The sequence below is a fragment of the Ischnura elegans genome, chromosome X (genome assembly GCF_921293095.1).
Source record: "Ischnura elegans chromosome X, ioIscEleg1.1, whole genome shotgun sequence".
In the NCBI taxonomy this organism is placed as follows: Eukaryota; Metazoa; Arthropoda; class Insecta; order Odonata; family Coenagrionidae; genus Ischnura; species Ischnura elegans.
Genome location: NC_060259.1, coordinates 48052469 through 48064697, shown reverse-complemented (window position 1 = coordinate 48064697; position 12229 = coordinate 48052469). Strand labels below are relative to the sequence as shown.

Genomic DNA, 12229 nt, shown 5'->3' with positions numbered 1-12229 from the left:
GACCGATAATTCCTCAGACACCAATGCGAAGCAGAAGATTGTACACAAGCAACCTATTTTTCAATGTGATTGTAGAAAGCAATGGTACGAAACAATTACAAAACGATAAATATTTCCAAAATATTTTAAAAATAATTTTGTATTTATAGTCATAAGAAACTATTTCATTGAAGTATTTTAATACACCATTTGTTTTTTTTTGTGAATAGAAGCGTATTAACAGCTCGTAAAATTAATATCTATTTCAGCATGTTCAATTCAAGAAATAAACGTGGTAATTTAATGCCTCAAGAAACTTTCCTGATTTGGATGAATGAAGACGCTAGGTTTTGATAATCATTATAAATATGTTTTCTTTGAAATAATGAAACAAAAAACTGGAAATAATTAAGAAAATACCTATTTGGACGCAAATAAACATTTGCAATATTAACTCTCAATTGTAAATAAAATCCTCCTTACTATTTTATGAGTATTATTGAATTTATTAGAAACAAATGTGCCGAACGCACAAACCTTTTCACCACTGATTGCTTAACACAATTGTCATGAAATGCTAACGACCGTTAATCAGATTGCGCCCTGTCAAACGCAAGCACTAAGTGCTAAAAATCAATGGAAATGCAAAGAAAGCATGAAATGGAATCCTGACAGCGTTATTTTCCTGTTCTTAACAGATAATTGATCCAAATTCAGTACAAATTTATTCGAAACAAATACATGAGATATGCTGGGATGTTTTCCAGCCCTGAAAACGTAAGAAATGCTTAATATGCTAATGAGGATACCTAAGTTCAAGTGCATTTATTTAATGTTACAATAAACATGAAACATAACCCTATTGAGAAAAAGGACCTACCACAGCGTCCTCAAAAGAGAGGCTTGTTGAATAAGAGAGTATAAGGTACACAGTTAAATATTTTGAATATTCTCCCGGCAATGTATTAAATGACTTAAAATATATTAATACTATTATCTACTAATAGGCATGGTGCCTCTCATATATTTTACTGATGATATGCTATTCTGATGGCGGCCCTGAGTTGCGATGGTAACTCAGGAATGTGTTTACACGACATTAAAATGGGCTACCATGGTCGGTACGAACGTGATGTGAACGGGGTTTAGAATTTATTAATTATTCGTGAATATTTAAAATTGAAGTTTTCAAATAGCTATCTCGATTAAATTTCAATGGCAGATATTTTCTCTCCCAACGCTTCAGTACAACTTTTTTCCGATCCCTTTACTGATGCTATTCGCACCTTTTCATACATATATTCATTGATGTTCTACCAAATAGCATTGCGATATGGTATTCAAAGAAATGTAGTGCGCGTCTATAGCAAAAATATGTTTCCAAGAAATTGTCCAATCCACTGGCAGCATTTATTTTTACTATTCCACGCTATGAGCGATTCATAGCGGGCATTAGAATTATCACCGCTCTCGATTTCTAGCCTGACACATCGGCACCTCTTGCTACACAGCTGCCGTGGAGTAAGCCCGGTTTCCAGGCGCAATCCTCCTTATCTGACCGCCCGTCTCTGAAGCAAAGAAGTCACGCGAGGGGTCAGATGGCGCGACTCACGGGCAGTCCCCCCGCGCTCCTACGACCCGGGCCTGGCCTTCGCGCGCACTACAGGGGCCTCGACTCAAGGGCCTCCCAGGCCGTGACGAATGGGCCAACGTCGGTTGCATGCACCGCGTGCTTGACTCAAGACCACTGCCCGAAATCTATTTTCTCATCGTTGTCCAAAACCGCCCACAACTAAAAACATGCCATCTAATTACAGGACAATATCTTGCCAACGGAAAGATTCAAAAGTTCGTCAGATTAATGTTGGCTGGATATAAATGAGGTATTCTTTTTCCGAGAAGTAATGATTTTACCAGCCCGTGTTTCGGAGCCAAGAACATTCATCCGCCAATCCCACGAGACAGAAGTAGCATAGCCAATCCTATACCTGTCCATCAAGTAAAGTATTCCATTCTTAGAAAATCATTAGGTAGGTAGCTACAAGCTCTAAACTTCCCAACGGCGCACCATTGGAAAGACTTAGGTATCTGGTATAAGAATAATAACAACTAGTTAGTGAGTATAAAAAATTTAGAGGCCATTTATTTCCATTTATTAGCGGAAAAAAATATTCCCATTTCAGAAAGATACATTTTAACAGTTGTAAAATTCAATTTTTGACTTTATTTTGATACTGAACCTTCTTGATTTAATATTTAAAATTAAGGGACCAAAGTTCAGGACATTTTCGTTTGCCATTTTGTATCTCAAAAATTTACCAAGGTTAGCACCTCCTAGTGCCCTAGCTACGACAAGCATTCATCTTCATGTTCAGAAATTAAAAATAATTTGGTGAATTCCAAAAGAAGTCACAAGGGAAAACATAAGCCAATAAGGAGGATCTGCAATGAAATATATTCCAGGATGTTTGAAGAGTTTTCTGACATCTTTATTTTTCTCATACTGCATCTATAGCATCCAAAATAAGCCTAAAGAAAACATGGGTGAATTGTGTTCACTTTCCCGGATGATTTTCTTCACACATAATGAAAAAAAATACTTCTAATACTTCGACTGGAGTTGAAACGACAACATTTTACGCGAGAATCCAAAATAAACAACCACCTCTGTCTCTCCATTTAATTGTCATTTATTTATTTCATATTTACTATTTCTAAGCCATGAAAATAAGGTCAATAACTTCATTCCGCATTCTGAGGGAATAAAGGCTCATCATAAAATATGGCAACTGGCGTGGATCCACGACAACAAAGACGGAAATAGATAAGATGAAACGGAAAGCATAAATAATGTGTGACAGGCATCGAATTAAAACGCAGTCAAAATGAAACTAGCATCGCAGCAACGAGCCGAAGTTGAGAGGTTTAAAATAAGAGCATTGGTAAAATATGAGGTGGCGGTAGTTTAGTGAGATTAACGCAGAATATGATTTCATTACCTGGAGGTGATTACTGAAGCCTTACAGTGCAAGATCCGATAAAAATATTTAAATAACTCTCATTATTATTTCTTGTCGTCAAAATAACTATTTTAATTGCGGTAAAAAGTCATCCAAACTTAATTTAATCCTTATATAATCCCTCTGAGTTTCCCATGTAAAGGAATTGATTATATGGTGGGTCTTGGATTTTTAAAAAGTTAATTTTTTGTGGCAAAAGGGAAAGTTTGTTAGGGAAAAATCGAAAAAGAAATAACCCTTTTGACTTTTATTTCGACATTTATCACTAAAATGAGATTTAAGAAATTTACGGATGTATTTCGTAGCACAAGAGACCAGCTCTAGCAACATTGAGTATTTCATAAAAACATCATTCCACATAATTTTCATTAACAGCAGATGCTCTCAGTTTCCAGGAAAATGCATAATTATTTACGACCTGGGTCAGAGTTGCTTGCATTATTTCTATTGACAACCGCTGAGAGAAACGTTCTGCTCGCCGCACAAAATTAATTTGCTTCTACACACTTGAAAATTAATATGATATGTAAATAATAATAATGACAATAAAAGCACTTTATACAGCTCTAAATCTTTTGCTGAATTTAACCCCAGAGGCAGTATGCGATGCATCCTAGTATAACTTACGATTTGAAAAAGGCTCTTTTGTGAAATTTGCAAAGCACAGCGCAGTTTTCTATATATTACCACGAAATATATAAACTATCACTGAAACACATAGTGACACTGAATTAATAATAGCAATTAATACGCTAGATAAAATATTGAGCAGCTCTTTCAGAACATTATGGCAAACGTATTAAGCAAATTATGAAGAATTATTTTGTCTCCACGGGTTCATGAAATGAAAGAGAAATTTACGCCTCCTCACAACCCTCACTGCGGAGAAAACTAGCTTAATTGGCGCCCGGGGCTCATTGATGCATATATGCTTGGTGTGATACATCAATGGCTTCATCGAATGCGAGAGTGTAAGTGGGAGTCGCGCTCCTTCCTAGTCATTGCCAATTCGACGCGCCAAGGACGCGCTCTACGGTGGACCGTCTTAATGGCGACCCCGATTACAAGGCCCGCCCTCCCGGGGCCAATGCCTCAATTAGCGGGGGTATTGAGCGACCGAAACCCCATTCCAAGCCTCCACACTAATTACAATCTCGCATGCTGTATCATTCATTCCGAGAGATAAATGCCCGTAGGATACGCTTTGGGTGAAAAATTAATGAGCTACGTTTCATGCGAATCAACAGTACTCTAAATAAATAGTTGGGAGAAGATGTCATATAAATGATACAAGATGTCAGATGAACTAATTATTCATGAGAAAGTGGGTTAAAATTACTTGAAAACAACGATTTAAACAACATAAATGCTACACTAGTTATCCTAGAGAAAGTAAGTTTAGATTACTTGGCAACAAAAGCTTAAATCACATAAATAATGTAATAATTCTAAAAATAGAAAGTAAGTATAAATTACTTAAAACAAAGGTTTTAGTAGCATGAATTGTGAACTTATTCCCATAACTCACGCCTCTAACATAATGTAGGGATATTGGAAAGAACAAAAATACTCATTGCTAAAGTAAATTAAACTGCTTTTCATTTCAAAGCAGAAAAATAAACACCACCCAACTTTTCTAACCGGACCAATCAATCAATAGTTTTACAAGAGATCTATCAACAGATCTCTGTATTGATTCTTAATGTTCGAGTAAAAACGTTAAGGGAAGATGGAACAATTTAATTGGCCATATTATGAGGTATTATGTCCTGATGAAAATAATCTCAGACGGATTGGTGGACAGGAAGATATGAAAAGGTGAGGATATCCGATAGAAGAGAGGAATGGAGAGTTGCGTCAAACCAATCTTAGGATTGTTGACTCAGGATGATGAATGTTCAAGGAAAATCTATGGGAAATTCTGCTCGTAAGCAGTTGCTCTTTGTTGATTGCTTAGCTCTCCATCAACTGAGTCATTCAATTAGCGTCTAAATTGAAACACAAGTGTCAACGCATAAGGTTATTTCATTATTCGCGCAGTCCTTTCAGAGACACCTATAATAAATCACCGCGCCCAACTGCAGAGCCTAACGTGTTTCACCGCAGTAATTCATTCCCACCAAAGCGAACGACCCTTTGGAGAAAGACAAAGGTGAAAGGATTAACAATTGCACAGAGGACTCCAGCTTTATTTGTAGCAACTGGTTAACACGAAAAATACCAGAAAAAGGCTTCCTCCCTAGCTTCCACTCCTTTGAAATAGTCGCCAATGGCTCTAGCCCAAAATGCTCCAACCCGCTTCCATTTAATCTGACCTTTAGCCTCTATTTCATGACAAGTACTCTGCGATCGTTTATCAATAGATATCAACGTAATAATTGCCCCTAGAAGTAACTAATATTAGGGAATTATGAGAATAGTATTAGCTCCTCTTAAATGAAAAAAGTACATCGTATCAATATTGTATCAAGATGCTTTATAGGTTAAATGAAATTCCCATGAAAACGTTACGATTTATATTTACCTGTAAAGAGAAGGGAAAATAATTATTCAGTATGGGTCATTTGAAAATAAAATTCCACTTATAGTCCTTAATAAGGAGAAAATTAGCGAGAAAATGAGAATTCAATATTCATCCCTGCTTCATTCATCCCTTTAGTCGTGTACAATAGCTGTAGAACTATCTAAAAAGATATTTCGCGGACATTCAAAAGTCGCTTTCTTACGAACTCTTTCATAATCGCACGGGCACAATAAAGGCGGATTATAGCCCCGTATGGAGTGAAATTTACCCTCACCTTTCCAAATCAACCTTCGAGTTGCACTGAATGACGGTCCCATACCAGACTGTGTCCATAAATGTGCACGATACGACAAAAAATGCTCTTAAACCCAGTTTAGCAATCTTTTGCGTCTCAAATCTTAGAAAATGGAATGCAAAGCTAAGATTCGTCTCTCTCGCGTAAAATTCCAAAGCTTACCTATTGCCGCTGCATGCAACGTGAAATTTTCCGACCCCATCGATTCCGCTGTCTCACACTTCGCCTGACTATTAAATTCGATTCATCATATTTCAATCTTATACCTTTCCCTAGGCATCCTCACAAGGCAAGGATTATTTTTCTATGAGTCAGAAGGTCTTCCCATGCAACCCTGGTTAGGTAACCAAAAGCTCTACCCACTAACATAACACGCTCCCAAATCTTACCAATAAAACACAACAAGTATAATGTATCAAAGCGAATATAATAACTACCATATCACTTTACACACTATCTTTTCTTTATTCCTTCTTCCTCAATTTGGCTGCTGATTCAACAATTCTCTGTTTTTATGTCTTCATCCAAGGTGCCAACTCAACCAAAACACTAAATAACAAAAAAGCAACTAAAACAAACTACAAGAGAACTTCAGAAAATGAAACAAAGATAACAAAGATAATGAAACAAAGATATAAAAATATGCATAAAATTGATTTGAGGGTCATTCGTCATCGGTGCATCGAACATAGTCAAATTCTATGCTTCCCCTGAGTCCAAAAATATTAAGTAACAAATGATTTTTTCTATCTCCGTACGGAATCAATTCTTGATTAAGAGAGCTACAGTTTCGCGTCGGTGGAAAATATCTCCTCTTTTGAAGAACGATAAGCAAACCAGGAAACTCACGAAGGTGGATGATCCGCTAAAATTCAGTTGCACCTTCTCTCTTCCCCTCTGACTTCCCTTTCTCATTAGGGAATCCTAACATCCCCTACGGCATCCCCAGGACCGGGCTGAAATGAAATACGTGAATGCACATCCCTATCCGTCTCGTGACAAGGAAAGAGAGCTACTGGGAAAAATCCCTACACACCAAATTGGAATGCCCTAAGCCAGAAACGTGTTTTTCAAGCTTTTCACCTCTGAATACGTATTGTAAGAAAGCTAAGATCTATGGTATGTATGAAAACATCGATGCGTTTGGCTTGAATTTATCAATTGAGGATTTTAATTCAGTATGCTTGCAGAAAACGATTACTTGGTAAAATCGGAGCTATTTACCCAGTGAGGGTGCTTCATATATTTAGAGGAAAAACTAAGTATACCAAACTTCAAAAGAATTATTGATAATTTTATTTACGTTATGATTGTGCTTGTTACGTTATGATTACGTTGATTGTTTATCGGTAAAATGGATTTTTTAACAGAAGGGGAAAATGCTTAATGGAATTTTTTCAAATAAATTGAACAAATCCCCTTTAGATCTATTGCCCGAAGGTAGGAAAGTGGTGGCTCCTTCAAAATATTGAAATACTAATTTTAAACGAATTCCCAAAAGCCTACTACCCACTAGGAGCTACAACGGTTTGAACGGAAGAGAATGTACGCTACGCATTCATAATAAGCATTCAAACAATGATATACAATTATTATTGATTACTTGTCACTCATTTCAACTATTGCTCCAGGTATTCAGGTTCAAATTTATTGCAACATTTTATATAAATAATGGAAATAGAGAAGTATTTAGCGCCATAGTTGTGAATTTAACCATCGAGCAACATGCAAAAAATCAAAGCAAAAATTAAAGACGAAGCTTCGACATATTAGTAAGAAACATAATAAGTCAATACCGATGCACCAGCAAATTTTTAGTGACACTAGCAACGCGGTGGATGGATAAAAAAATATCGTATTCCGATTTCTCGGGATGTTTCTTTACCCTGCAAGTCCTAATTTCGAGCAGTGAATGCGCTAAAGAATCCTGATCCCGAATATGATTTCCAATATCAGCAAGTCTCGAATAAAATGCCGGCGAGGCGAGAGGAGATGGGAGGGGGTTTCTAATAATGAGCCCAACCTCGTATATTTCCGTGACCTGAGTATTGAAGAAGAGAGAAGATCGGATGTGTTTCGAGATGTGGCTCTCGGGTGGGGAAATTCGATAAGCAGGAGCGGAAGAGAGCGAAGTCGTTGGCGGGAGGCGGCGAGGCCGTTGCCGGGGGAATATGAGAGGAGGGGTGCAAGTGAAGGCCGTGATAAATTGATGGATATTAGGTGGGGAGGGGCATGGCCGGAGATAAAGAGGAGAGCCGGATAAAGGCAACGGCGCACGGAGAGCAGGGACCCCGATTCCATAGCTTTACGCTCCAGTGTAATCGAGTGAAATGGAGCCCATTGTTGCCAAATTTACGCGGGGCTCGGAGAGAGGGTATAATCGCCCGAGGTGGATAGGTGCAAAATCGGACGGCAACGCTGCACTCGCATTAGGGGGTTTGGAGGGGGTAGGAGCTCGAGGGCTTTTGGGGATCGAAATCGTAAGCTGACGTGGGTCTCTGACTCGCACGATGTTTTACGAAACCCCAGAAAATATGCTCAGCGATGCTATTCACCGTCAATAGATTGGTAATTACAGTTGGGCGACGCAGTCATCATTAACCCTAAACTATTCAGGGAGACGAAATACGGACACATGTCATGGCGAAAAATAAATCTCTAATGCGCTTCTTCACCCAATATAATAAAACCTAACGCGTGCCTTTTTCAGCTAAGTATCGTCTTACACAAAAGAAACACCGCCAATAACTTGTTGTTACTTCTTCAAGAAATTGTGAAATACAGTTTTTTAATTAATGAAGCCACGAAATCCAAATTTAAATGACAGAGGAAATTGTTAACTGGACGATCGAAACCGATCACCATGATCAACGAAACAAATAATATCGTTAAATTTTAAACCGATTTGGAACTACCATTTTATTTTGAACATATATAGTTCAACTGATTATCTAATGGCATATTCACTCTATATATTAAGATGGGAATAGTCTTTTTCTAATGTCCGGTGGCTATAATGATGCGTGCTCATCAATACTCGGGTTTTATATTTACATAATTTTGCAAAAAAAATAATGAAGGCATAATTATAACGTCAAGAAATAGGAAAAATTCCATCTCTCGATGTATTAAACTGTTTTTAACGATACTACCAAAGTTTTGCGGAGGGGCTAATTGGCCATTTTATTTCAATGATATAAATGAATTTCAAAAACGATTCAGGAGTGTCCAAGACTCTATCAGCCATAATATGCCACTTATGTCGCTTCACTAAAAACTAAAATCTATTTCACAATTTGTCAAATACTTCTGGGAACGATAATGATTGCTAGTTATCAAAACCGGAGCTTTGATTTAAAATATTTCTGTAAAAAAATAATAGAGGCATAATTTTAACTTCAAGAAATAGGAAAAATTCAAATCTTACGATGGATTACGCTGTTTTAAATGATATTGATAAAGTTTTGTGGAACTTTTAATTGGTTACTTCAATTCATTGATAAAAATGGATTTGGTGATATTTGTTATAAGAGGATGCTTACTACGGTGAAAAAAGGACGCGTTAGGTTTTATTGTATTGGAGGAAGGAAGAGATAACGGAGAGAATTTCTTCTCCCGAACACAGAGACTCTCGACTCAACGTGGCGAGCACGGGGAGGCGTGGGCGACGCATGGTCTTCCCGAGCTTTCGGCCGACAACCCCTCGCCCGCCACTGTGTCTGGGCGTCGCGCGCGCACGCCCGCCGACCGCCCCACGCGCAGACCGTTATTGATCGAGGCCCCGAGCCGATCGAAACATCGCCAGCCGCCGTGGGGCCCCAGCCTACCCTCCCCTCCCCTTGGGCCCCACACGCCGCCCATCAAAGAGGCCGTGCGACCAGCCCCACAATGGCGGGCCCGCTCATCGCGTGATACCGTCTAACCTCTCCGGACCTGAAAGTATTTTCCGCAGAAAATTCGCGTTTGCACTGGCACACACAGGTACCAGGTATGGATATAGTATTTGGAAGAGAAGACCGACAGATGAGGTCATTTGCACCATGAGGGAAGGGTGGGGAAGGAAGAGTGGACAGAAACCCGGCGTCGGCATTAGCCTGCTCTTAACGACAGGGAACCTCAGCTCAGCGTCCCATCCGACGGACAGATTATTGCGCTTGAAATGTCCTCCACACAAAATTCAAGCAGGGATCGGGCAGTCTTTGAAAATTCTCAGCCAACGACCAGTTACGATGAATCGCTCATGAAATTAACCCCGGCACTCACTATGCACATAGATTACATGTCTTTCTTTTCCATTTGAATGCTTAGCTTCTGCATTTGTACAGCATTTTTCAATTATTTTTTCGTTTTGTTTAAACTGATTCTTCGCGGTAGACCCTTCGTTTAATCCTAGCCTTGCATGAATAGACTTATATTAATTAGTAGCCGCTAGAAAATTTCACCTCACTATGCAATAACACTATAGTCTCGTACAACATGGAGCAATTCATCATTGCCGCAAGCTCTTATAACCTGCAAGGATTTGAACGAGATATTCTCGACACACAATTGTATTCAATCCAAGAAGTGCGCGTGTTGCTTGCTGTACGGTTACTCCCTGCCACGCACCCTAGAGGTGGCTCACAAGGCAAGTTGATGAAGATATGCATCAGATCCGCGGCTGGTTAAGTGCAACTGCCTATCTCCCGTATATTTGCGTAGCAAACACGAGGGTTGATTCAAAGGGTTACCGAACTGGCTTATCGACATCACGAATACAAGCCTGAATCTTTGTTGGCAGTGAACATTGCATATGGGCTTCTAATCCCATGCTCTTCACCTCTTAAAGATGTTTCCAAGGATCTCTCGACTACCTCTGGCCTTCACACGTTTAAATTCATTTGTTAAAATGAACTTGTTTGGTAGGTAAGCCGAGAAAAGAGCTCCAAAGTGAAAAGACAAGTAAATTCGAACCTATAATTACTTTCTTTCAATGGAAGTAGAAATATGTATGATGGAATATTTTAGTGCCTCGTACGCAGACTGCTGCGCAATCATTAAAATAGAACGCGCCATTGAATGGGGAATATTGGGTCACTTGTGAGAGAGTGACATATATCCCGTGTCTATATACACTTCCAAAACGGTTAGGTGTCCAATTGCACACTTACCAAATTCAATACGTAAGCCTCAAAGTCTTTTGGTCTTAGTGGGCAACATGATTTGAAAGAGGATGACTTTGGGAAGGATATTGGATAATTATTTTAAACATTTAGTAAAATATTGCAAAGCAACGTCACATGGAATTCGAAAGACCTATTTCTTTTCCATTTTTAGAAATAACTTGTAGTTTATTAATGTCAGAGGAAAAATGCCACACGAGCTATCTTTATTTCAAAATCTCACAATATTCCTCTTTATTTTCCCCTGCCCGGCCAATTAATTCTGTGAAAGCACTTTCCACAAACAGCCACACACTTATGCACCCTTAAAACATGTTTTTATTTTTAAACCAGTTAATTGATTAAATGATACCGATTCCGTAAGATGAATACTCGAAAGGGAAAGTTAAAAATTCGAAAGGATAAAATGAGAGAGATTAAAAAATAGACAATTTAAAGGGAAAAAACATTGATGCCATCCATGGGTGATTAAGAGTAATCTACAAATAAGTAGTATGCACCAAAAATCACTTAATAAAATTACGGTACACGAATTTATATCAAACGTGAAAAAGAGTGGGCATTGCCGTGAAAATGCCCGCATCATAAATAAAATAGATAATTTCCCCCGTATGCATACGTAATTGTAACATATAGTTATAGTAATGACTTTAAAAAACACTAAGAGACTAAAAAATAAAAATTTCCGGGCTGGTAAACTCAACACGAAACCATAAAACGACAAATACACAGCACAACCAAGAGTATCTTCAAAATAGAATTCAAGTCTCGCCAACACGTTCACAAGCAATATTTCAAGATGGCTTAGACGAAGAGGATTAGAACCGACTTTCAAAGTTACACTCCGTTAGCAACAAAGTATGTTTAGTAAGAGGCTCCACGTCAAATTAATCACTCCAAAATTGGTGCTGAGGGCTCAACTCCATCCTCATACATTCCACGCTGTAAGAATTAGAATCTTCCATTTCTCCACCCACTCTCATTCCATTAGGTACTCTCTTTTAGCGCAGAATATGGCCGAGATATACATCCCATTTTCACGTTTATTCCTTTTCCAATATCATTCGGACTCACCATTACCATTTTTCTGACGTAAATTTTCTGTCATCTTCCAAATGCCGGTATGAAATACACTTCCATTTATCGGAAAAAGCTCTCACTTTCACATTTATGCCTCCATAAACGGTGGGTGCAAATTTTTCTCTCCTTCTGCGCTCCCGTACGTCATTTACTCAGTGTTTTGAAATGA

At 38.5% G+C, this 12229-nt stretch overlaps 1 protein-coding gene across 14 annotated transcripts in view; it reads right to left on the bottom strand.

The window, feature by feature from the left end:
- Nucleotides 1–12229, bottom strand: part of LOC124170977 (ELAV-like protein 1) — a 733134-nt gene that overhangs the window by 40170 nt on the left and 680735 nt on the right. The gene's annotated exons all lie outside the window — the stretch shown is intronic.